The sequence below is a fragment of the Equus asinus genome, chromosome 25 (genome assembly GCF_041296235.1).
Source record: "Equus asinus isolate D_3611 breed Donkey chromosome 25, EquAss-T2T_v2, whole genome shotgun sequence".
NCBI classification, from domain to species: domain Eukaryota; kingdom Metazoa; phylum Chordata; class Mammalia; order Perissodactyla; family Equidae; genus Equus; species Equus asinus.
This window is the reverse complement of record NC_091814.1, coordinates 56,302,869-56,328,542: the sequence shown is the minus strand read 5'-3', so window position 1 is coordinate 56,328,542 and position 25,674 is coordinate 56,302,869. Positions and strand designations below refer to the sequence as shown.

At 53.2% G+C, this 25,674-nt stretch overlaps 1 protein-coding gene across 27 annotated transcripts in view; it reads left to right on the top strand.

The window, feature by feature from the left end:
• Positions 1-25,674, top strand: part of NFASC (neurofascin) — a 174,101-nt gene that overhangs the window by 19,323 nt on the left and 129,104 nt on the right. Inside the window, exon 1 of one of the 27 annotated variants that reach the window (XM_070497902.1) lies at positions 16,716-16,854. The exons of the other annotated variants lie outside the window; for them this stretch is intronic. The gene's annotated coding sequence lies outside the window, so the exon portion shown is untranslated. Of the gene's footprint in view, positions 1-16,715; positions 16,855-25,674 lie in introns of those variants that run through there. 27 annotated transcript variants of the gene reach the window in all.

The following is a 25,674-nucleotide window of genomic DNA, read 5'->3' as shown; positions in this document are numbered from 1 at the left end:
TTGCTCTGTTGGCTTCCATGGCTGGAGCCTGCCAGTGGAACTCAGAAACAACGGCCAGATAAACGGTCTGCCCTCCTCTCCTCTCCCACCAGCTAAAAGTTGTCTTTTGCAAAGGTCAGTCTGTGGATGGATGAGCTCAGAACCTGGTCCTAGGACTCCTGGGAACGCTGCAGTGGCACCATGGGGTCTCTCACCAGCCTCCTCGGCGTGCTCGTCTGGAGGGCTGGCTGGTGTGTCTTCAGTGGCATCAGAATTTTTGTTACGTTTGAGGAGGGGGCAGCAACCTTTGAAAGAGGTGCTTATGGGCCTGGTCTGCAGGAAGGGCCTTGGACTTGACTCGGGACCCACCTCTGAGGCCTCATCTAGCCCAAAGCGTCTTCTGCACTGTCAGTAGACACTGTCTCCGTGCGCCTTCCTCCCAGCCTGGCTTGCTGCTTTTAGGACCACCGTACCAGATGGGAAGCAATGCTATGGAGAGCCCAAACCCCAGATAATCTACAGCCCACAGTTGGTTTAGGAATGAGCTACTGGATGTAAATTTATTTTTACGTGGATTATCCTTCCTAATTTTTCTTTCACTGAGGCTGAAAACAAATGCTTTTATAGACTTGGGGTCAATATTAGAAGCGGGCAGCCCAGAATGCGTTCAGGCTCAGAAATACGCTGTCCTCGGCCCGAACATTTGCTGCAGGTGTTTGAGCATTGCTCTTAGTTCCCCATAATCACATCCACTTCTCTTTTTCTATGTTAATCCTTTTCAACTTTGGTCATTTCCTCTGTGTGTGTGTGTCCCATATACTCCATTTAGACTTGACTGGCCCCCCGGAGCCCCAGCCTAGACCCCTTTTTCTGCTTCCCTCTGTACCAGGGCTTGGTAACTGGCTGCCATGTTATTTTGGGATGCAGTTAAGAGGAAGCCAACTGAAGCAGAGGGTTTAGAACCCTGAGCAAGTCCTTCGTGTTCTAGTCCTCTCTGGGGGAGACGTTTGCTGTCTGTGTGTGTGTCCTGAACACAGCTGTTCACACAGCCCATACCTCCTGTCTGACCCATGCCAGCCCCTCCAGAGCTCACCGACAGGTTGAGAGAAGTCTCTCATGCGCTTGGCTCGCCCACTTGGAGAGTGAGAAGGGAATCCCTGTGGCAAGGGTGTGAGTGAGTTTCTCAGCTGGGCTTCTCGGGACACAGCCTTTCTCCCTGCTCCGGGGTCAGCTAGGCACACTCCTGGGTGTGTGCTGGCAGGGAGAACCCCCCTGCGAGAGGGGAGAGAGGCTGGAGAGAGATGGGCCACAGGAGAGCCGATTGGCTTCTCTGCTCCTCCTTCTGAGGGACTCCAAGCAAGCTTCCTGTCGCTCAAACCTGGACTTAACCATTCGCATAACCTTGCAGCTGGACGGTTCACTGCCTGCCCTTTAGGCTGCCCGTTCCCCACTCCTACCCTCAGCCTTCTGTCTGACCTATTCACAGACTCAGGGAGCTGAACTCCTTGCGAGTTCTCTCTTGTTCATTCTGTTCCTTGGGCAGTGGGGTCATCGAGGGGACCTATGAGTGGGGCCTGTGTGTAGGTAACCTCACCTTCCGGTTTCCCCACCCAGGCCCCTTTGTGTTTTGGTTGACACTTCACCCAGTAGGTGAGTGCCTGTCCCGGGGAAGGGGCCAGCTCAGCACCTGGGAGCACGGCCTGAGATAGTAGAGCCGGGTGGGGTGCCCCCCCCCCACCCCCTGCTCCTGACCTGGGAAATCCTCTAAGCTGACCTAATTACCTGCAGTGGGGAGGGCATGTGGGTTCCCACAGCTGTTGCAGATGGGGGAGGGAGGGGATCCTGGGACAGCTGGGGCTGTGCCACTCTGGGATTAACCCTTAGGCTGCTGCCTCCCCGGGACAATGCCCCCTTTCACTGCTGTCTCTGCAGGAGGGGACCCCTTTGGAGTTCCTCCAGGCTGGTCAGCCCTCCCCGAGGTGTTCATTCATCTGTGGGGCTCCAGGAATCACAGCCCCAGCTTCGCAGGATCTGCCTGATGTGGCGGCATTTCTGCTCTTCTGTCTTGGCGGAGATACCATCAGGAGGTGGTGTATTTAGCCAGAAGCCCCAGTCTTTGCTCCTCCAGGGTCCCCTCCCCACCCTGTGTAGCTGGGAGCGCTCGGTCCCTGGGGACCCCTTGGTGAGAAGCGATTTTCCACTGAACATGCTCCGGCCTCACTGGGCTGATAGCTGCTCTTGCAGACCCACCACCTTCAGGAAAGCTGGAATCCTGGAGGGTGATGTGCAAGGCATGCCGCCCAGCTCACCTGGCAGGTGAGCACGTGCCTTACGCACAGTGACCCACGTTGTCTCGTGCCTTACAGTGCATGGCGCCCTGTGCCTGCAGAGCCTCGTCTGAGCTTCCTTACAGTCCTGCGCGAACTCTGGCGAGGACCCTGGAGGAGGACCCCTGGGACTCAGGCTCAGTCAGGGAGTGCGGGCAGGGCAGGGTCTGCCCTCAGTCTTCTGACTCCAGCAACATGCTGCACTGTTAGTGTTTGGCAGTGGAGCGCCTGCGTGGAACTTGGGCCCTGCCTCAAGTTTATCACGTTGATGTGGGAGCAAGATTTACACCTACAGGGGCTGGCCCCGTGGCCGAGTGGTTAAGTTCGCGCGCTCCGCTGCAGGCGGCCCGGTGTTTCGTCGGTTCGAATCCTGGGCGCGGACATGGCACTGCTCGTCAGACCACGCTGAGGCAGCGTCCCACATGCCACAACTAGAGGAACCCACAACGAAGAATACACAACTATGTACCGGGGGGCTTTGGGGAGAAAAAGGAAAAAATAAAATCTTTAAAAAAAAAAAAAAAAAAAGATTTACACCTATAGAAAGGGACTCGTGAATGCCCCTCCCTGCTCAGACGCAGGGACCATAACTGGGAACCCTAGACAGTAATGGGATTACAAAGGAGAAAGGCCGTTGTTGGAGTCTTGGGGAAGGCTTTGTGGAAAAGCAAGCTCTGAGCTGGCCCTTAACAGATTAATAATATTTGACACAGGGAGCAAAAAGGAGAGAAGACCCGAGGGACAAGGGGGCAGAGGGAGGAGCGATGTGAGGAGACCTGTAGCTGTGGGGCAGGATGTCTGTGGAGTCGGGAGACCGAGTGATCCCTGAGTGTGGAGGGTGAGTTCCAGGCTGAAATCAAACCCAGTCAGACTCAGGGACTGGGAGGGAAGAGGCTGGGGCTGCCTCATCCAAGGACTCTTAGGAGAGACGTCCATCCTACTCGGCCTGGCTTCTGACCTGGCCCTAGGGCACCAGCCCGTCCTCCATGCTGCCCCCCCCCCCCCACACCCCGCCCCTGTGAGACCCGGAGGCCTTGCTTGTTGACGCGGCGGGCCGTCCTGCATCAAATGAGGCAACTCAAATGGGAAACACCGGGTATCTGGGATCGGCATGGAAATTTTAAGGAGGGAGAAGCAGAAGGAAAACAGTTATGAAAGACCATTTCTGTTGGGCCTTGATACGTGTTTGTCTCATTAACCCTCACGGTGACTCTCCGAGGCCACCATTATCATTATTCCCTGTTCACACGAGAGGAAGCAAACTCAGAGATGAAAGTAACTTGCCCTTGGTCACACAGCCAGTCAGTGGCTGTCGTCTCTCTGCCTCTAGCAGGCTGACTCTCGGCTTCTTGCCTGTAATAAGAATGCAGATAGATGGCCCTTGCCCTCATGGGCTCACAGTCTAGTTGGAAGAATCAGCTAAAAAGTCCAAGAAGGTCTCTAAGAGTGCTAGGCAGCGGGCGGGTAGGGCGGGGTGGGAAGGGCCCAGGGGACAAACACACAGGAAATGTCGGGAGTGGGCATTCAAGGTGGGAAAGTGCCTGTGAGCTGTCGCAGACAAAGCTTCCCAGATGAAGCTGGGCTTCAGGGACGTGGGTGAGGGGCAGGCAGGGCAGAGGCCGTCCTCATGGAGACGGTCGCAGAGGCGCCAAGGAGAGATGTGGAAGGGTCTGTCTGTGTGAAACATACACAAAGGTAGAGAAACTAGAATGATGCTTAACTTGAGTAATTTATTTTAGAGGTGAAATGTGCATGTCATAAAATTAACAAATTTAAGGTGAACAATTCAGTAACATAAATTCACAATGTTGTACAACTACCACCTCTCCTTAGTTTCGAAACTTTTTTGTCACCCCAGAGCAGCCCATACCCATTGAACAATCGACCCCATTTCCCCCTCTCCCATCCCAGGGCGACCCCTAATCTGCTTTCTGTCTGTATGGATTTGACTGTTCTGACATTTCATATTAAAGAAACCACACAATATGTAGCTTTTTGCGTCTGGCTTCTTGCACTTAGTTTTCAGTAATCTGTGTTGTAGCACGTCTCAGAACTCCATTCCTTTTTATGGCTGAATAATATTCCATTGTGTGTATACATCATAATTGATTTATCCATTCATCCATTGATGGGCTTTTGGGTTGTTTGCACCTTTTGGCTATTGTGAACAGCGCTGCTGTGAACATGTGTGTATGTGGACTTGCTCGCATCCCTGTTTTCGGTCCTCTTGGGTATATACCTAGGAGTGGGATTGTGGGGTCCTGTGGTCATTCTGTGTTTAACTTGTGCGGGAACCGCCAACCTCTTTTGCCCAGCGGCTACTCCATTTCACATTCCCACCAGCGATGCCCCCTCCCCGAAGCACTTGTCCTCTGACTTGAAGGCCCCCTCCCAGGGGTGCACACTGGACTCGGCACAGCCAGTGCTGCTGCTTTCTCAGAACAGGCTCTTCAGCCCACCCTCCTCAGGCCAGGGGCCTAGGCCCTTCCAGCCCTTCTCGTTCCATGCCTCCCACTGAGTCTGCCTTCGTTCAGCCTGTGTGCTCTCAGGTTAGGAAAGTTGGGTGACTGGCGCCATCCTGGCAGAGGAGCCAGGACAGCTGCAGTTTGCTGCACGGCCGCCCCACCCGGCCAGCTCCGGGTCTGCTGCTGGTTTCTGGGCTGGGCTGTCCTGCCTCTCCTGTGCCTCCGTCTCCCGGCTCCAGCCCCTGGAAGCCCCTCGTGTGAGCACGTGGGATCTCAGGGTTCTCAGGCACTCTGCTGAGGTGATGCTCTCGGTCTGTTTGGGTGCCCCAAGACAGCAACTGGCTTTAAGGAGGTCCTTCTTGGGTGGTGGATTTTATACCACATTTCATTGGCTTTCTAGGGCTGCCATAGCAAAGTACCACAGGCTGGGGGCTTAAATGACAGAAATTTATTTTCTCACAGTTCTGGAGGCTGGAAGTCCAAGATTAAGGTGTCAGCAGGGCTGGTTTCTTCTGCAGCCGCTCTCCTTGGCTTGTGGATGGCCATGTTCTCCTTGTGTCCTCACATGGGCCTCCCTCTGTACATGCCTGTGTCCTAAACTTCTCTCCTATGCGGACACCAGGCATGTTGGATTTTGGCCCACCCTAATGACTCTTTACCTTAAGGTAGAATGAAGTCATTAGGGTGGGCCAAAATTCAGTCACGTTCTGAGGTACTGGGGGTTAAGACTTCAACCTGTGAGTTTGAGGGGACACAGTTCAGCCCACAATAGGTAGGTAGGGCAGCAAAGGTGCATAACGGCAAGGGAGGCAGAGAGGCTGGGTGGGGATGGCGGCTGGGGGGCCTTGCATTCTTCTGGGCTTCCGTTGGTTTCAGAGTGGTTCTCTTTCAGGCAAATAGAGAACAGGTGGAGGAGGAGAGAGTGATGGTGGCAGTGAAGAGAGCACTGGGGGCTTTGGGGAGGCGGGAAAGCAGTGTCTGTGATCAATAATTTATTCCTGGAGACCAGGCAGGAGGGCGTCGTCATGGCAACAGGCCCGCTGGAGTGCCTGGCCTGACAGTCGCCTCTCAGAGCTGCTCCTCTCTGCCTGCCTCCCCTTCCCGCTCGTCTTGTTTGTGTGCCTCAGGAGACTTTTTGCAGAGTGGAGCCTGCCTGCATCTGGGACGACACCCTCTCCCTGCTCACAACAGGTGACCAGGGCTGTAGCCTGACTCCTTTTTCTGGAAAGACCCTCTGGAGGTCATCTCATTGGCTTTCCAACCCCTTGCCTTGTGCAAGCCCTCAGAGGGCTGCTTTCCCTCGCAGCCTGTCTTGCACACTCTCTCGACCTCTCCCAACAAGTTGAGCGCATTGCCTCCCAACCCCACTCTCTGTGCCAGGTGCCTCTGTCCTTGGGGAGATTCCTCCAGCCTGCTGAGTTGTCCTCGGCACTGCCCATCGTTGGCACAGCAGCTGGTCCTTCATTCCTTCCTCCTGGCCTCAGTAGATGGGAAGATGCCAGGAGCATGTAGCTAATCAGAAAGTCTGTGCTCCTCACCATGCTGTAAGCTCCGTGGTGCCATATAGTGGGTACCCAGTAAATATTTGTGCTGTGTTGTGGGGTAAATGAAGGAGAGGTCTGATAATGATGGAGTCAGGAGCAGACCCTCCCGCCATGCAGGCCCCCTTGTGGATCTCTCTCCCAGTCTCTCCCGGAGGCTGGGTGTTGGGTCCAACAGCTGCACTGAGCCTCAGCGGTTGAGCCCATTGAATTTTTAAAGTTATTTTTCATACACATTATAATTCACTGCTCCCCTGATTCACTGGCTGTCACAACTAATAAGAGACCTGAGTCTGTAATAACTATTTAAGGCTTAATGTTATTAGTCTTGTAATTGCTGCCAAGGGTCTTGTCTGTTCTCCGAATTTATAAATCCTCGTGCACAAAGGTTAGGAAAACATACCCCTGAGCTGGAGGCTGCCAAGGGGGCTGGGTGGCTGGAGACCAGCCTCAGCTGCCTGGCTGGCGTGCGAGTTTCCTGATAAAGCCTTGAGCTGGGTCGCAGATATGCCCAGGGAGCATCCGGGAGCCCCCTTGGGGAGGGCAGGGGGGCCCTGCAGAGGACAAGTGGCTGCTGGTGGAGAAGAGCCCCGTCTGTAGGCCCCCGCCCCCAGCCCACAAGGTCACGGCCCTGATAGCCCAGAAGAGGCAGCAGCGACGTCCTAGTCAGATGGTCGTGATGCTGCCGGCAGTGATGAGAGTGGACAGGAGAAGCAGCTGCAGTAGGAACGTCCTCCTCTGGCTGCATCTCAGGAAACGCCCCTGCTTCTCCCCACAGGGGAGCTTTTCTGCGCACAGGTCCATCGAGTCCTCATTGAAGACCATTCATTATGGGTTTGATAGCTTTGCTGTGGTGAAGGGCCCGGGCACATGGCTGATTGTCTGTGGGCCCTTGTCCTTGCACCACCCTTTCTTCTCTTCTGCCTGTGAAGGTCTCGACACTGCTGCCCACGTACCGCTCTCCTGCAGAAATTAGCTTGGAACTCGACCGTCTTCTTTTCTCTGTTTCTTTTTTATAGTAAAACACACATAACATAAAATTTACCATTTTAACCAATTTAAATGTACAATTCAGTGGCATTTAGTAATTCACAGTATTGGTCACCGTCATCACTGTCTCCTTCCAGAACACTTTCATCACCCCAAAAGGAAACCCCCTACCAGTTAAGCTGTCACTCCACATTCTCCCCTCTCTCCAGCCTCTAGCAACCACTCATCTGTTCTGTCTCTACCACTTGCCCATTCTAGATATTTCACATAAATGGAATCATACAATATGTGACCTTTTGTGCCTGGCTTCTTTCACTTAGCATAATGTTTTCAAAATTTATCCACATTGTAGCATGTGTCAGTACCTCATCCCTTTTATGGCTGTATAATATTCCACTATCTGTATTATATATACCACATTTCATTTATCCATTCATCTGTTGATGGATGTTTGGGTTGTTTCTTGTGAACAGTGCTGCTGTGAACATTTCTGTACAAGTTTTTGTTTCAGCACCTGTTTTCAGTTCTTTTGAGTATATACCTAGGAGTGGAATTTCTGGGTCATTTGGTAATTCAGTGTTTAACGTAGGGAGGAACCACCAGACGTGGCCCGCTTCTTTACACAGGGCAGTCTCTGTCGCCTTTTGAGAGAGGGGGCAGCCTGCTTCCTATGCCCACTCCAGGCTATGACCTTTGGCAGCCACTTTTGGAAAGTTTCCAGTTCCTAGCCCCTGTCAAGACACAGTGACATGGGTGGACACAGCAAAGGGATCTAGTGGTGACAATGGAGTGCTTTCTAGTGGTTTTTTGTGGTGTCACCAGCTCTTCTTTGGCCACACCTGTGCTCTCCTCCAAAGCCGCACCTGTGCTCGCCTCCAAAACCACAGCGTCTGGGGCTGCGCATTTGTTGCTGTGGTGGAGACAGTGCTCAGAGCCTGTCTCATTGCCCCTTGGAATAATCTGCAGAGGTCTTCCTTGACGACGATTCTGTGCCTTTGACATTGAACCATGTTCCCAACTGCCTTGCCCACCGCCATTCCCATTCTTGGCCCTATCTTTCAACTTAAAAAAAATATCAAATCTACCCTCATAGGATAAAAACTTGCCACCATGGTGCCCTTCAAAAGAATGTGCTACAGGTTTGAAAGCAGTTCCGGAAGAGAAGCTTCAGAAATGCTGTACCCCAGGCAGGCTCCTTGCTGGAGTGTGTGCATTGCCTCCCGAGGGGGCCTCCTTGAAGAAGACCGCGCTCATTTAGATGTATACATTCTGGTGTGTTCGTTTGGAAGATGAGTCAGAAGGCTTTGCAGCGCACAGTAAAAAGATGATGAGAATGGTTATTGAATTAGGTACACCTCCTGGAAATCGAGGAAAGATATGCATTTTAGGAGTTTGAGGGAGATGAGGTCCAAAATACAACCGGGGAGTGTGGTGGGATAGTTACACAAAGTGGTGTTGCCCAGTGGCTGGGGAAGAGAGGGGTCAGGGGGAGCCCAAAGGCTGCGAACAAGCATCCCCATCTTCATGAGGGTTAGGAGGGCAGTTAAGTTATTCCAGCCGTCAGTCTGGTTGGGAAGGGGATCACGTACAGAATGTACGATTTGCTCATGCTCCATTTTGGGGGCAGTGTGAGCACGGACACTGGTGAGAAGTACAGTGAGCTGGTACCTTGGTGAGTTGAGTTTTAACATTTTTTAAATATGTCTCTTGCTGTAGCCTGGACAACGCGGGTCTTTCCTGTATAGGTTAAATATCTCAGTGGCTTTGGCAGGCGGGCAGAGAAGCTCTGGGCCACGCCCCAGGCCAGTGTGCCAGATGTGCTTGAGCCACTGGTGGTGGTGTCTTTCCTCGTCTTTCAGGAAGTCAGCAGTGAGGGGATGGAATGGGGGGACTCTCGAGAGGCTTGAGGGGAGGTGGTGGGCCGGAGAAGTGTAGTCTGGTTCTTACAAGATTTCAGAGGCAGTTTGGAGGCTGGTGACATTGCCGCATTTTACCACCAGGCCTGAGAAGTGAGTGACAAGGTCAGCGGGATCTCAGAGCAGAGAATAGATCCCCCTTCCACTCTGTCACCACAGTAACTTACTCCAGGCGTTGAGGAATCTCGTCCTCTGGGCAGACTGTGCCTCTGCAGACTGCCTCCTGTCTCAGCCCTTCCTCTCGGCGGCCTTTGTTTGGGGTCAGATGCTGGAGGACCCAGCAGCGGAGCAGGGAAGGGTGCTGCAGTGATTTTTAAAAAATTTATTATAGTAAAAACTTATAAAGATGTATAAAACATAAAATTTGCCATTTTAATGATTTAAAGTGTACAGTTCAGTGGAATTCAAGATATTTACAGTGTTTGCAACCATCCCTACTCTCTATTTCCAAAACTTTTCATCCTCCCAGATAGAAACTCTGTAGCCATTAAGCAGTGACCCCCCGTTCCCTGCGCCTCCAGCCCCTGGTAACTTCTAACCTACTTTCCGTCTCAATGAGTTCTATTCTAGATATTTCTCATTAAGTGGAACCCTATAATGTTTGTCCCTTTGTGTCCAGATTATTTCACATAGCATAGTGTTTTCAAGGTTCATCAATATTGTACCATGTATTGGAACCTCATTCTTTTTTATGGCTGAATAATATTCCATTATATGGATATCCCACATTTTGTCTATGTATTCAGCCATTGATGGATGCTTGGGTTGTTTCCCTTTGGCTGTTGTGAATAATGCTGCGACAAACACTAGTGTACAGATATGTTGGAGTCCCTGTTTTCACTTCTTTTGAATATATACCTAGGAGTGGAATTGCTGGATCATATGGTAATTCTATGTTTAACTTTTTGAGGAACTGCCAAACTGTTTTCTATAGTGGTTTCACCTTTTACATTCCCACTGTCAATGTAGGAGGGTTCCAGTTTCTCTACATCTTCACCAACACTTGTTATTTTCCGTTTTACTGATTATAACCATCCTAGTAGGTGTGAAGCGGTATCTCATAGTTTTGATTTGTGTTTTCCTAATGATTAGTGATGTTGAGCATATTTTTATTTACTTCTTGGCCATTTGTATTTTTTCTTTGGAGAAATTTCTATTCAAATTCTTTGCCCATTTTTAAATTGAGTTTTTGTCCTTTTGTTGTTGAGTTTTAAGAGTTCTTTATATATTCTGGATATGAAACCCTTAGCAGATGTGTGATTTGCAAGTGTTTTCTCCCATTCTGACGTCCCCTTCTCAGTTTCTTGATGATGTCCTTTGATGCACGCAAGTTTTAAATTTTGATGAAGTCCAGTTTATCGATTTTTATGTTTGTTGCTTGTGCTTTTAATGTCACATCTGAGAATCTGCTGCCAAACCCAGGGTCGTGAAAATTTACCTCTCGTTTTCTTCTAAGAGTTTCGTGGTTTTAGCTCTTATATTTAGGTAGTTGGCTGGTCCATTTTGAGTTGATTTTAGTATATGTTGTGAGATAAGAGTCCGACGTCATTCTTTTGCGTGGGTCAACCCAGTTGTCCCAGCACCATTTGTTGGAGAAATTCTTCTTTCCCCATTGAGAGGACTTGGCCCTCTGGTCAAAAATCAATTCGTTATAGCCGTATGAGTTGATTTCTGGGCACTTCATTCTGTTCCATTGGTCTGTGTGTCTGTCCTTATGCCAGTACCACGCTGATTTGATAACTGTAATTTCGTAGTAAGTTTTGAAATTGGGAAACGTGAGTCTCTGAGTTGTTCTTTTTCAGGATTGTCTTTTTATGGCCTCTTGCAATTCCGTACGAATCTGAGTGTAATCACTCTTGAACGTACCCTTTTATGTATAAATGGGGTGAATACGCAGAGGAGGGACTGCGGGGCCACAGGGGTGAGTTCAGCCTTGGTACACACTGTCAGACAGTGGTCCAAAGAGGCCGCCACTTTATGCTTCTGCCGGCAGTTCCCCCTCTGCCTCATCTTTATCAACATTTGGTAACGTCAATTCTTTTGCAAAACTTTAGCCTTTCTGCTACATTGCCCAAAGTTCTGAGTCAAGCGCTGCTGTCATCTTTGAGGGCAGTGTCAGCATCTGCCTCTTTGTTCTGGTGGTCTTTCTCCTGGCACAGCCTCAGAGGTGCCCCTTGCTCCCCGCCCCATCAGGGCAGCCAGGCTCTTGCTCAGCCTCGGAGGCTGGAGATCTGGCTGCTGGGCAGGCCGAACAAGCTGCACCTTCACGGCGCAGAAGCTCAGCCCACGCGAGGGAGCCCTGGGATGTGGAGTGTCCCTGTGGGGTTGCTAAAGGAAAGTGGTGACTGGACTCTGGCCTGGCGGAAAGTCCAGTGTGGGTGGGCTCTTGGAGCTGTGCCCAGCCCTGAGAGAGGTCAGTCCTTAGGTAACCAGGCTTCACGAGAATGAAGAAGCTGGCATACGTGTCCTGTTTGACCAGAACAGGCTCCTTCAGACACAGAGCTGAGTCCAGAGAGGGCAAATGACTTTCCCAAGCCCTCCAGCACACCAGGGCTGGAGACCCTCAAGCCTGTGCCTTGTTTTTGCCCAGCTCTGAAGGCCCCGAGGCAGTGACGCTCTTCCCATTCTCGGCTTGCTGGGTGGCCACGCTCGAGTCATGAGGTTCAGTGAGCGTTTACCGCAGGCCTCTGTGTGCCAGCGTTGAACCAGGCACCTTGGGAGCTGCAAAGGGCAGGACGGAGGCCCAGACTGTACCGTACTCGTCATCGGCAGGGCCGGAACACTTGCACACGTCATCACAACGAAAGGAGAATGGGCGCTGTGCTTAGGGTGTACGTAACAGCCTTTGGAAGCCAGAGGCAGGAGCGGTCGTATCCAGGCAAAGGGTTAGACTGGCTTCCTGGAGGAGGTGGCGTTGGCACTGCGCCTTAGAGGATGAGCAGGGTTTTGTTGGGGAGAGTTGGGGTGAGGGAACCCGGGGTAAAGAAACAGAGAAAACAGGCGTAGGTGGGACAGATGGGGCATTTGGAGAAAAGCAGGCGGAGCCCGCTTCCCTGGTGCTGACGGACGAGGAGCTCCTCGATGCCAGCCGGGTGTGGGCCTCGCTCTGCAGACACAGGGAGCCCCTGCAGGGCTGGCCTGTGCAGGGTCCACTCTGTGTTGTTCCTGACTGGGGGGCATTCTGGTGACACAAGGAGACCATGGGACTGCCGCACCCTCTCATGCTGCTTGCACACATGTGCACGCATGCACACGCACACGCAGCACACACGTCAGGATAGACAGACATACCCACAAACGCTCATACAGGAACCAGGACAAACGCGTGCATTGAGACCAAGAGACTCGTACACCGAAACCCCTACCATATGTCAGAACTCACTGGACACACACACTCACTACACACACAATGAGACCAACCTGTAAACCTGAGGAGACACGCATTCGACGTCACACACGTGTACTGGAACACCTGTGGACACGCTGAGACAGGTAACCACACATATGAGTCACACTAATAATTTAAGTCATACCTACAAGACAGACAGACAGACACTCTGGGATAGACATACACATATGCCCACCAAGCCAGGTGGATAGACACATGCACACACTGAGACGCTTTCATACACACACAGCTGAGCAGAGTGTGCTCACACTCACTGGGGCACACACATGGGGACTGAAACCCCTCCCCCAGGACACACAGGTGTGCGCCTTCGTGCAGACTCACAAACGCACGCTCCCACGTAGGCGTCACCACACACAGGCCCATGCACAGCAGCCACATAGCAGAGGCAGACACGCGCCCAGGTGGGTCGCACTGCTCTGGGGCTCCTCACTCTCTCCTCAAGGCTCGCTCCTGAAGGACCTGCTTCTTGACAGCTGCTCCCAGCCTGTGTGATGCCCGGGTCTCAGCGCGGGATGGGTCCTCAGAGGTGCTCTTGGCTCACCTCCCACTCAGTGCCGGGATTTCTACAGCTTCTCTGACAGGGTCACCCAGCTTCTGCTTAAACACGTCAGACAAAATACTTCACTACAGCAATTTCCTGCAACAGCAGAATTCGTGTTCCAGTCTGGGAAGTCAGGATTATATGCCCAGAGATGAGAGTGGACCCGTAGCCACAAGAATGAACAGTTAACACAAGTGGTTTGAGGGCCTCAGGTGCGCCCAGCCCTGCCCCGTCCCCTGGATTCCTGTAGACAGTCCCTTGGCCCCACTCTGGCAAGGTCAGCAGTTCCCTGGATCATTCTGTTGCTGGTCTGTTCTGGTATGGATGAGTGGGTGGGCTGGGCTGTGCGCATGGGTCCTCAGGACCAGGGGCGTGGGGTGGGAGCATGACTCCGCTGCCCCGCCCAGGACGGGAGGGGGCTCTCCCCAGGCATGCCAGCTGTTCCTACAGCCCTCCTGGACTGGTATGGGCTGTCCTCAGCGAATGTGACCCACATTCAGGCTGGCCAGCCCCGCAGCTCTCCCGGCATGCATTCCTCCCCTCTGGCTCTGACTCCTCCCCGTTCCCCCTTCTCTACCGCCGTCCCCCTGGGCTGCCATCTGCACGCGGCTCTGGGGGATGGCCAGCATGGCTGCCTCCACGAGGAGAAAAGCCAAGGGAACTCCAAAGCAATGGATGGCGGGGTCAGGGGCAGCCCCTCTCTGTGTGCCCCCCACATCCGGATGCTAGCTCGATTTTCTCAGAATCTTACCTCTTTTTACTCCTTTTCCATGTGGGAAAAGTCTGGTCTCTCCATTAACCCCTCCCTGTACCCTGCTGATATAGAAAATGGGCTGCCTCTGCCCTCCCCGTGGGATCACCCCTGTTCCGGCTCTGAACCTTAGGGCCAGCACTGTCCCCGCTGACTGTGCCTTTCTCGGTTCTCCTTCCCACACCCTCCCAAACACCACTGGCCCTGTGTTCTTAATGGCTCAACAGCAGCCCCCGGGAAAAGGCCACCCTGGGGGCAAGGTGTGGGGCTGGAGGGAGCCAGGGCCGGGGGGGCTGGGGTGTTGACTTGAAGCTCAGTATGAGGCACCAATGTGGTGTGATGGTCAAAAAGGCGGTGAGCTTCCCCCAGCAAGGGCCGCCCTGTGCCCTGTGCTGGGGAGCTGTGCCCTCTCTGGGCACCATGCCACCACAAATACTTTTCCTTATTAACAAAAGTAATTTATGTTCTTTGTAGAAAATTTTTGAAAATATAAATAAGCACAAAGGAAAAAGTGCAAATTATCCATAATTTCACTACCCAAAGATAGTCATTCTTATCACATTCTTGTAATTTGCTTTTTTCACTTAATAGTCCTCATATTATTAAAATACTCTTCTATATTATTTCATCATTTTAATAACTGTATAATATTTCATTGCTTATGATAAGAATGAGAATCCAAGCTTTGTTTTTGGTACTTACTGTACGTGTCAGGCACTGTCATTCATTGAACCTTCGTAACCTGAGATTAATGCTGTTATTATCCCAATTATACAAATAAGGAGAGTGAGGGACAGAGAGGCTGAGTACCTTGCCCAAGGTAACATAGCCAATAAATGGCAGAGCCAGATTTTTTCCTCCTTCTTCTCCCCAGAGCGCCCCAGCACATGGCTGTATATTCTAGCTGTGAGAGCCTCTGGTTGTGCTATGTGGGTTGCCACCTCAGCATGGCCTGATGAGCGGTGCCATGTCCGTGCCCAGGATCCGCACTGGCGAAACCCTGGGCCACCAAAGTGGAGCGTGTGAACTCAACCACTCGGCCACGGGGCCGGGCCCCCCGGAGCCAGATTTTGAACCCAGGTTGTCTGGCCCCAGAACCCTGACTCCCACCCCCTACTGCCTGTCAAACCAAGGACATGCCATGGCTTTTCATTTCCCAGTGATGGCTGTTTAAGTGGCTTCTAGTTTTTTACCATATAAACAATATTCTGGTGAACATTTGTGTAACTGACGTGTTCTAATTATCCTTGATTATTTACTTAAGATCTACTCCTAGAATTGGAATTTATGGAAGAAAGGGCATGAACATTCTTAAGACTTTTAAATGTGTTTCCAAACTTTCCCCCAGAAGGATGTTGTCAGGATATGCTCTCACCCCAGGGTAGGAGGGCCAGGCCTTATGCTTTAAGGGAAAGCCGGGCCGCTCGAGTCTGGCCCATGCAGGGGAGACAGGATGGTGCAGCGCATGGAATAGTTTCCTGAGGGGCAGCTGGCGGGGCTGGAGAAGAGCTGGCGTGTTGGAGGGAGTGAGGGCCACGCTTGTGGCCGTAATCAAACATGCAATGGGGGTCCGGCCCAGTGGGGTAGCTGTTAAATGCGCACATTCTGCTTCTCGGCAGCGTGGGGTTCACTGGTTCGGATCCCGGGTGCGGACATGGCACCGTTTGGCAAGCCATGCTGTTGTAGGCATCCTACATATAAAGTAGAGGGAGATGGACACGGATGTTAGCTCAGGGCCAGTCTTCCTCAGCAAAAATAGGAGGATTGGCGGCAGATGTTAGCTCAGGGCTAATCTTCCTCAAAAAATGAGAAAAAAAAAAAATTGGGGCCGGCCCCATGGCCGAGTGGTTAAGTTCGTGTGCTCTGCTTCGGCGGCCCAGGGTTTTGCCGGTTCAGATCCTGGGTGTGGACATGGCACCGATCTTCAGGCCATGCTGAGGCAGTGTCCCACATGCCACAGCTAAAATATATAACTATGTACTGGGGGGACTTGGGGAGAAAAAGCAGATAAAAATAAAAAGATTGGCAACAGTTGTTAGCTCAGGTGCTAATCTTTAAAAAGAAACGTGGGATGGGCTGAGAGGTCTGTCGCAGGTCTGGGGCAGAAGTGGACCAGTGGCTGAAGCTGAAGTTGCAGAGAGACGTTGTCCTGTGTGGGGCCAGCACACAGCCGTGGACAGGCAGGGTGTGTGTTGAATAAATGTTACACGACCGGCTGCCATCGCTGGCTTGGGTTCATGTAGGGCATGCGAGTAGGGGCGGGCCAGAACCACCCACGCCATACTGTGCTCCCCCATGAAACACTGCGTCTCCCGATCTTAACTGGGGGGTCTGCTCCTCATTCCACCCCCGCCTTGGAGAGCCTTGTCCAGCCTGGTACTTCTGTCCGTCTGTCCCCTCAGAGTCTGAGTAGCACAGCCTGGCTTGTGTCATGGGCCACACAACTCCTCCATTATGCATGAGGGGGACCCAGCGGTGAGCGAGTGAGCAAGCTGGGGTGGGATGGGGGTGAGTGGTTATTAATAAACAGTGTATTGTGTGGAGTTCCATTCACAGCACTCTCTGAGGACGTGGTGGGCTCGAGATCATAAAGCCCTGTTCATGCTCAGGAGGGCTGGGGAGGCAGCACGTGGGGGAGGCAAGGAGCAGGGGGACCAGGAATTATTTTGATTCCACCCCAGGCAGGGCTGCTGTTGCTTCGAGGCCAGCATCTGAGGGGAAGGCCTAGCTGGGTTTTTGGTCAGGCCCGCTTCAGCCCACTGGGATGGCCTGGGGTCTAAGAATCACCTAGCTCTCCATCCCCACCCGTCCCCGTGGAGGGAGACTGAGAAGACACTGCGTGAACCGGACCACAACTCCTTGAGGGGACAGCAGAGTGGTCGTCTCTGCCCCGCCTGGTGGCCTCCTGCCCCCACCCCACGGCTCCTTCCAGGTGAGTCCTTCTGCTTCAGCCTCAAAAGGCTCCTAAGTGGTGTGTGTTAGGATTGCACACGGTTTCCTGACGATGCTGGAATTGTGTTTGTGTACAAGGCCTTCGAGAAGCTTCCTAGCCAGGGCAGGGAGTGGACAGTTTGGTGTTAGGATCTGGAATATGAAGTAAGCAAGCCAGAAGGGAGAGAAGCGATTACGGTGGTCTCATGTCCGGAATAAGCTGAGATTGAAGAGAAAGAGGCAAGGAGCAAGGCTCCCGGGCCCTGGGGGGTGGGGGGAGGAGCTTTGGTCTGAGGAGTGAGAATGTCTGGGAAGTGAGATACTGAAGGGCATTTTGGCAGCGGGAGCAGTCGGGGCTGTGTACCTGATTGCAAAGCCAGCATGAACTCCATGTCTGTCTCTGTCAGTCTTCCCTGAGCCCCTCCCCTTCTCTCCTTCAGCCCTTTGCTCTGGGCTCCACACCAGCCCTCTCCCTCCAGCCCAGCCTGTCCCACTCAGTCTTGGCATCTCTGGATCTCCGGCCAGGAATGCAGAAGCTTCGGGTTGGGAAGAAGTGAGAAGAGGCCATTTTGCCCTCTGCTGGCTTCTGGGGTGGAGGGCAGGTCTTGGTTCTGGGGATTTTTGGTTCCCTGTCACTCAGTGCTGACCCAAAACAAGAGGGAAGCCAGGGTCTGGGAGCTATGGATCGCCTGGCTCCGTTGGGCTGGTGGTGCTCCCTTTGACCTTTGCAAGTGGCTCTGGCTCAGAGCTACCCTGAGTTAGGAAATCCTTCATCTCAAGGCAGCTCTGTCTAAGGAGAAGTGTGATCCTTCATCTCGAGACAGCTCTGTCTAAGGAGAAGTATGATCCTTCATCTCGAGGCAGCTCTGTCTAAGGAGACGTGTGCTGGTTGGGTTGGGAGCTGGGAGGGAAAAGGAGGCTAGTGGCAGAGAGAGCCTGCCCTGCCCTCCGCACGGTACAGGGCTCCCCTGGCAGAGTTGGGGCCCAGTGACTTTTGTTTGCATTGAGGATTCAGTGACCCTGCCTAACCCACAGGTGTGAGGCTGCATTAGAGCCAGTGGGCTGATTTTAGGTTACTGGAGGTACATTGCATCCCTGGCTCAAACCAGAAGGGGACGGCCTCCCCAGAGGCAGGCCAGACGTCCCCCAGGACAGAGTGTGAGGAACCTGGGGCTGCGCAGGCTGCTCCCTCACCCCGCTGCACAATGCAAACAGTGCAGGCTTCCTGGAGCACAACACAACCCTGGCATGGCCGCCCCTGCCCTAGCCTGGCCTCGGTGCAGTGGTGACGAGGAGGCCCCGCAGAGAATTGCTGCCCCTCCTTGGGCTCTCTGCTCCTGCAGATGTGGTGGACACACGCTTCCCATCCCCCTCTCACAGTCTGAAGAAGCAGTGACTATTCTTAGAAGCACCTGCATGCTCCTGGGAGCACAGCTTCTGTGATTTGTGTGGTGGGCTGGATGCTCTGCTACTTAGAGAGGGGCCAGAACTGGCAAAACAGCAGGAGGTGAGGGCGAGGGGGTGTGGTCAACCCAGCCAGGCACCTAGCCTGGGGAATGACCCAGCATCCTCCACCAAGCTTTTCGGGGTGTTCCTGCTGGTCTGGTTGTCACTTGCCGTGGGAGGTTCCTGGAAGGCCCAGGAACAGAGACAAGGGCCTTCCTCATAGAGGCAGGCAGGCCGAGTCATGCTGTGGGCACTCCATTCTGTGAGGTGGGTACGCTCATGGCATACGCACCAGGAGGAATTGGCAAGGTGGCCTTCCCCAGTGATGGGAACGCCGTCAACAGCCATAACAACAGTGGCAACTGTTTGCTAAGGGCTTACTCGGGGCTAGGTGCCGCTCCGAGCACTTGACCTCAGCTGTCTCGTGTAAACCTCCCAACAGCCTGTGCTGTCCTCTTTTTAGAACCAAGGAAACTGAGACCCAGAGAAGTTCACACGTTGCCCAGTGTCACACTGTTGGGGACTGAGCCAGGCGTCCACCCCCCCGCAAGAGCCTGCTCTCTCAGGCTCTTATGCCCTGCCGCCTCCCAGTAGAAGGCAACACCATGCACTGATTTGGTAGCTACGAGAGGGACTGGGGTCACGTGCAAGGCAAGACCTCCTGACAGTGAGAGGGGGCTGTGTGGAACGTTCTTCCATAGAGATCTCTGAGAAGCATCCAGATCTTCAGGAAGGGGCCTTCCTGCAGGCTGGGCTCTGCATTGGTGACCATTCGAGGGATTTTCCTTAGCACCCTGCCCATGAAAGATGCTGGGCCATGCGTCTGAAACACAGGCTGTCTCCACCAGCAGCTTCTGGGCACACCAAGCACCCAACTGGGATTTGCAGTCTGGGGAGAGGCCAGGAGGCTGAAGAACTCCCCAGCCCTGGCGAGGAAGCTGAGAGAGGGAGACCACCCCTGGGGCTCTGGAGCAGCTGTGGCTAGTGGGTTTTTCATTTCCCCTTCCAGTCAGGTATGCCCTGTTTCCCCAGAAAGAAGTCCTTGGCTTCAGAGAAGAATGTGCTGGGGGAGGTGACAGGCGGCAGGCTCTCCCCACTCCATCTGCTGCAGTGAGGAGGGGTGTGGCCAGCCCTGCGGAGGTAGTGTGGTGGAGTGGTCAGACAGACAGGCAGCTGCCTGGGTTCTGGGCCCAGTTCTGCCCCAGCTGGTGACCTCCTGGCCTCCTCATCTGTCAAGAGTGATGTTAACGGCACCTGCGTCTTGGACTTTGTGAAGATGAATGAACTGATCCACGAAGTCATTTACACAGCAGGAAGGAGGAGGAAGGCCCCTTTGTCCAGGGCCGTTTGGCCCTTCAGTCTCTCTGTCCTGCCCAGATCCAGGCTGTCTTCTGCCGGAGCCCAGGCCTACGTGGGGCCGGCAGCTCTGTCTCCTGCTCCTCGCTGTGGCTCAGGCTGCACAGCCCAGCAGTCTCCTGGCTGCTTCCTGCTCAGCCCTGATGGCTGCAGGAGCCGGTGCAAGCGATGCTCACGGTCCAGGACGTTGGGGGCCTGGCCTGCCTGTGGCCCATTTATGTTGAGTTTCTGGAGGTGACAGCCCTTTCCGTTTATGCCACGTTCTACTTCGCGGGTCCTCCTCACAGCTCAGCCGGGATCCAGATGTTTGGACTGGAATCATAGCTTTATTGTACCCCTCCCTGCCCTGCTGCAGGCTCCCCAGGGCCCTGCCTCGGTTCCCTCATGTCCAACCCGCCATCCTGTGTCCATCTCCGTCTCCCCACCTTTTTGGTTCCTGTCCTGTTTGTATCTGCTCCAGACCCTCCCCTTCTCTGCCAGCACCCTCCCCCGACCTCTGCCTCGTCCCCCGTCTGAACACCATCCAGCTGACACTCCTCGGGAACTCAAGTACCCTTTGCGTGCCTCAAGCAAACATCTGTTGACATTTAGAAAGACTTGGAAGCCTACGTTTTCATTTCCCTGTGAATACAGCGTCTTTCCTGGTATAGGAAGCTTGAAGGAGAGCCCGTGATGGAGTCAGCCCACATTTGTAATCGCTTTTGAAAAGGACAGATAACTTTCCACTTTGCCCTAGCCTGAGCAGGGTCAGAGTGAGGGGGCTGGGTGGAGGCGGGTGGCATAATGCTTTCTGGCTGCCCCACTCACTACCCTGTGCTTTTGACATGTATCCTCATTCAGTCCCTTTGGTAACCTGATGAGGCAGACACCTTAATCCCCATTTTATAGATGGGGAAACAGAGAGGTTAAGTGACTTGCCCAAGGTCGCACAGTGATTCAGTTGCGAGCCAGGATTTGCACATGAGTCTGTTTGTTTCACCTAGAGTCATGCAGCCTCTAGAAGAATGTGGATTGAATAAGGGATGGTAAGGTAGGCACACCTGAATGTTTATCACCCTGGAGCTGGATTTCTGACTCTGAGCAAATCCAAGCATCCTGTTCATGTCCCTTCCTCCTGCCTCTACAACCCTTGGCTGTGGACCTCTCTGAAGGGAAGAGGGGAGACCCAGCCTTCCAATGCTCTCCGTCCGCCTCCAGGGTGCACCAGGAGTGTGGCGACACTGCTGCAGCCGTCAGCTTCCCAGAAGTCACACGTGCCTGAGAATAGACTATTTTGCTGGAAGAAGGGGAGAGAACAACAGAAGAAGGGAACTGGGAGTGCCTCCATAGCACAGTGTTAGAAAGCTACCGTGCTGCTCCTCCCTGAGAACAGGCTGTCAGGGGACACCCTGCAGGACTGTGGCGGACTGTCCGGGAGGCCTGAGTGCTGGAAAGTGGTACAGCCCACAGGAATAAGTGTCTCCAGGCTCCGGGCTCTGCTCGCAGCTCCCGCCCCCACGGCCCCAGCTCTTTGCGGGCTCTTTGTAGGGAAGACGTGAGTGACGAGGCGACGGGCCTGAGCGCACACCGGGGGCCAGTGGGGGTACCAGCCGCCACCTCCCCTCCACACATTCCAGCCTAGACGGCATATTATTGTCGAGCTCTGATGGAGCATTTGGACCTCTAACTTCCGTCAGCCCGGGGAGAGGTCTGATGGGTCTTTGTTTGCCAGCCTCTGAAGCTCTGGGGGTGGAGGGACGCGTCTGCAGGCCGCTAGACTCGGCGTAGAGCCGCCTGTAATACACACAGCCGTCGGGATGTGTCGTCTTCCTGAGCCTGTAAGATCTGCCTCCTAAATGACCACTAAAGCATGTGATGCTCCTGCTGGGCTCGTAGAGTTTTGTTTTGTTTTTTTAACTTTTAAAATCAACTGTATCGGGGTGTAATTTATATTCAGTAATATGTACTCATTGTAAGGGTCTAGTCAGCTGAGCTTTCACAGATGTGTACCCCTGTGTCACCCCCGCTCTAATCCAGATACAGGCTGTTTCATCGTTAAAAAGCCCCACCTCTCGTTTGCAGCCGGTCTCCCCTGAGCCCCAGGCAGCCACGGAGCAGCTTCTGTCCTCATAGCCTGGCTTGCCTGCTCTGGATGTCTGTCTGCATGCAGTGTGGTGTCTTTGTGTCACTTCGGGGTCTGGTGAGCCCCAGGGAGACCAGGCCTGGGGGGTCGCAGCTCAGGCCTCGCCCACACCTCTGCCCTAAGCCTACAGCCGCTCTTGCTCTGGTGGTGGATATGGGGTGCCTTGGGGCTGCGCAGGAGAAGGCCTCCCCCCACACCCCCCGCTTCAGCAGCGAGTCCAGGGAAACGGCAGGGAGAGGGGATGGGAGGGAGTCTGGGCCTGTGGCTGAGGTACTCTGGCGGCCATGCAGGGGCTGCGGGTTCTGGGAGGGAGACTGGGCGCGGGTGCTCCTCCTGCTGCAGGGGCTGCGGGTTCTGGTAGGGAGACTGGGCGTGGGTGCTCCTCCTGCTGCAGGGCCTGCGGGTTCTGGTAGGGAGACTGGGCGTGGGTGCTCCTCCTGCTGCAGGCTTTGCTGCTGTGTCTTTGCAGGTGGGTGTGAAGCTGCTCTCCTGGGGAGCATTTCCCTGGAGTCTGGGGGCCTCGTGAGTGAGTCGAGGGGCAGGGAGGCAGAAGAAGCCGACCTCAGAGGGCAGCCCCCGGGGTGGGGTGCTGGGTGGACAGGCCGGCTCCTCACACGTGGTCAGTCCCGCTATGGGGTCTGGCAGGGAGCTGTGTGGCCTGCTGGGCAAGGAGGGGTTGGAGCACAGGTGACAAGGGTCTTGGCTCGCTGGCTGGGCCACCAACCCCACACCCTCTGCTGCGCTCAGGTCTGCAGCTCCTGCTCCCCGTGGGCAGGCGGGAAGGGCAGCAGACGCGGCCGTGGTCCTGGGGGCAGCCCAGTCAGGCGGGGCACAGTGCTGAGGATCTGCCACAGTAGCCCAACCTCTCTGGGGTCCAGCTGACCCATGTCTGCGAGCGGGCGTGTTTTAAAGGTGCCTTCGGCTCTCAGGAAAAAGGGATACAAACTAAAGCTGAGGTGTTGTCAGTATGGTATTGTTTTTCTTTTATCATTATTGTTGTTATTTCATTCTGGTAAAATATACACAACATAAAATTTACCATCTTAACCATTTTTGAGTGTACGGATCAGTGTGTTAAGTGCATTCGCATTGTTGTGCAACCATCACCAGCATCCATTTCCAGAACTTTTTATCCTCCCCAACTGAAACTCTGTCCCCATTAAACAATTCTCCATTCCCCGTGCCCCCAGGCCCGGCACCCACCGCTCTACTTTCTGTCTCTGGATTTCACCACTCTAGGTCCCACGTATCAGTGGACTCCTGCAGTATTTGCCCTCTGTGTCTGGCTTATTTCGCTTAGCATAATGTCCTTCAGGTTTGTCCATGTGTAGCATGAATCAGAATTCCGTTCCTTTTAAAGCTGAATAGTATTTCATCTTGTGGATATACCACCTTTTGTCGATCCGTTCATCTGTCAGTGGACATCTGGGTTGTTTCTGCCTTTTGGCGATTGTGGATGCTGCTACTGTTGTGAACATCGTGTGCAAATGTCTGTTCGAGTCATTTTGACACTTAAATGCTCTGCAGCCCCTCCTAGCAGCGCGTCCCGTGTGCTCCTGCTGCTGCCCGGAGTGGCGTGTGTTTCCCGGCCTGCCTCCTCACTCCTCTGACTTAGTGCCGTGGCGAATGGTGCGCTTCGATCCTTCAGTCTTTGATGGGTGTTGGGTACTCAGGTTTCCTGGACAATGAAGTCTTGAGTTCCTTTCTCTGGAAGCTTTCTTTTCAGTGTGTCTTAGTTACCCTTGGCCACCAGCTGACTTCTGGAGTTTGATTCCATTAAGCTTCTTAATACAAGAATACAACAGAGCATCTTTGTTTCATAACGGAAAGAAAAGAGCTTAAATGTTATCAAGCACCTACTGTGTGCTAGCTGCCATTCAAGGGGCTGTCACAGCACTGCAAACTTCCCCTCCTTTTATAGGACAGCCTTGCGAGGAAGGGACAAACCTGTGTTTGAAGGGCAAGGAAGCTGAGGAGAGGCTCAGAGAGGTTCAGTTACTCTCTGTACAGTGTCTGAATACCTCCCTGGTCCTTAGATGAATTAGCCGGAGAAATTTCCTGGTCTTTTTCTTTTACAATGGAAATCCTGGCCTGGAGTCATCATTTGGGCTTCCTTGCCCTAAATTCTGGTAAAATATGGAATCATTAATTAATTAAGGTTTTATTTTGTTTTTCGAAATATATAAAAGTATAGGGGATAGTTTCCTGAATCCCCATGTCACCATCACCCAGCTTCAGCAATTATGGACACAGCCAGTCTTGTTTCCTCCGTCAGGTTCTCTTTGTGGTCCGTGGGGTCCTCCCAGGTGGTGTGGCAGCAGTGGGTTCTCTGGCAGAAGGAACGATGGGGGGGCTGGGCCTCCTCCCAGCTGGAAGTGTGGTAACTGCCACAGATTGGAATCCTCTCTGATGGCTCATTATTGGGCTGGTTACTGAACACCATCCAGGAGCAGGGGGAGGGGCAAACCCTGTGAAAGGCCTGGCGGGTGGTACGCAAAGAGGCTTCCCTCTCAGAGCGTGTTCCTCCTGCTGTCTGATTTTATTGGAATTCTGAGTGGGAAGAGAGAGGTCATGGGAGGATAACCGTCCCCTTAGGGGACCATGCCAAGGCTGTCTTGGGGCGGAGCAGGGACCAGTGGGAGACAAGCCTATGGCCTCTTCAACAAGATTTAACCAACATTTTCACTTTTGTTTTTTAAAATATTGACAGCGTGGCTGGCACTGAGCTAAATGCTGGGAATCCGACTATGTGACACACTGATGCTCTCAGAGTTTGTAGTCCACAAAAATAATAGCTAATCCCAACTAACACTTGTGTGTGCCGGACACTGCCGACGTGCTCGTGTGCGCTGTCTCAGCTGCAAGATGGGTGCAGTTCCTGCTTTCTGCAGACAGGAACCTGGGGCTCACGTGGTGATCACTGCACCCCACGCAGATAGCAGGGGGCCGATGGCTTCCTGCTGCCCTGTCCGTGCGGGATGAGGAGTGTTGGGGCCGAGGGTGAGGGAGGGAGAAGGCAGGGGACAGAGGACCCTCTCTTAGATTGCAGGAATGTGCTTATGTCGAATCCCACCAGATGTGCTTTCTCATAGGATTGGGGGCAGCCAAAAGGTACATTCTTCCTCTCGACTTCATACGGGACCATGGGATTTATTTTTATTTTGAAGACAGGGAAATTCTTTGGCAGGAGAAGAGTGAAGATTGGAATTTGAGAGAGTTCTTTCTTGAGGCTGCAGAAAGGGATGGAGAGAAGAGAATTTGGGTTGGTTCGTTCCGTTTTTGTTTAAAAGAAGATGTGGTATCTCTCAAGGGAGAGGAATTGTGGGAATGAAAGAGGCAGTTTTAAATATAAGGAAGGGGCAGTTTCTGATCTGGTGTGGCTGTCCAGTGGTCACACAGTTTGGGGTTCTCGTGTGGGGTGGGCCCCAGTCGCAGGAGCAGCCTCTCCTTCTGGGGTGAGGCCAGCCTGGTGTGCCCGGTTTCTGCACAGAGCCCTGCTTCGTGCATTTGAACATCTTTTCTGGGCTCGGAAAATAGACACAGCGAGTATCTCAGTAGCAGGCGGCAGTAAATGACTTATTGTAAAAGAAAACTAATGAACCTCTTTTCCCCTCACCCCAGGCAGCCCCTCATCCCTGCCCACGTCTAAGCCATAACCTGTAGAATTAGGGTAGACAAGAGGTTCTGCCTGCCCGACCAGAAAGAGAGGTGAAACACTGAAATGAGAGCCCCAGGCTGAGACCTCCTTTAAGAAACTGAGAGAAAAGCAAAGTGTTACTAGCATTTTGATTTTTTATTGTAATTTTTAATTCATTTTTAAAAACGAAGACTTGGGTTTTTCCTGTGAGGTGGGGCGAGGTGCCATCTGGCTCAGATGCAGGAGGGTGGAACGTTCCA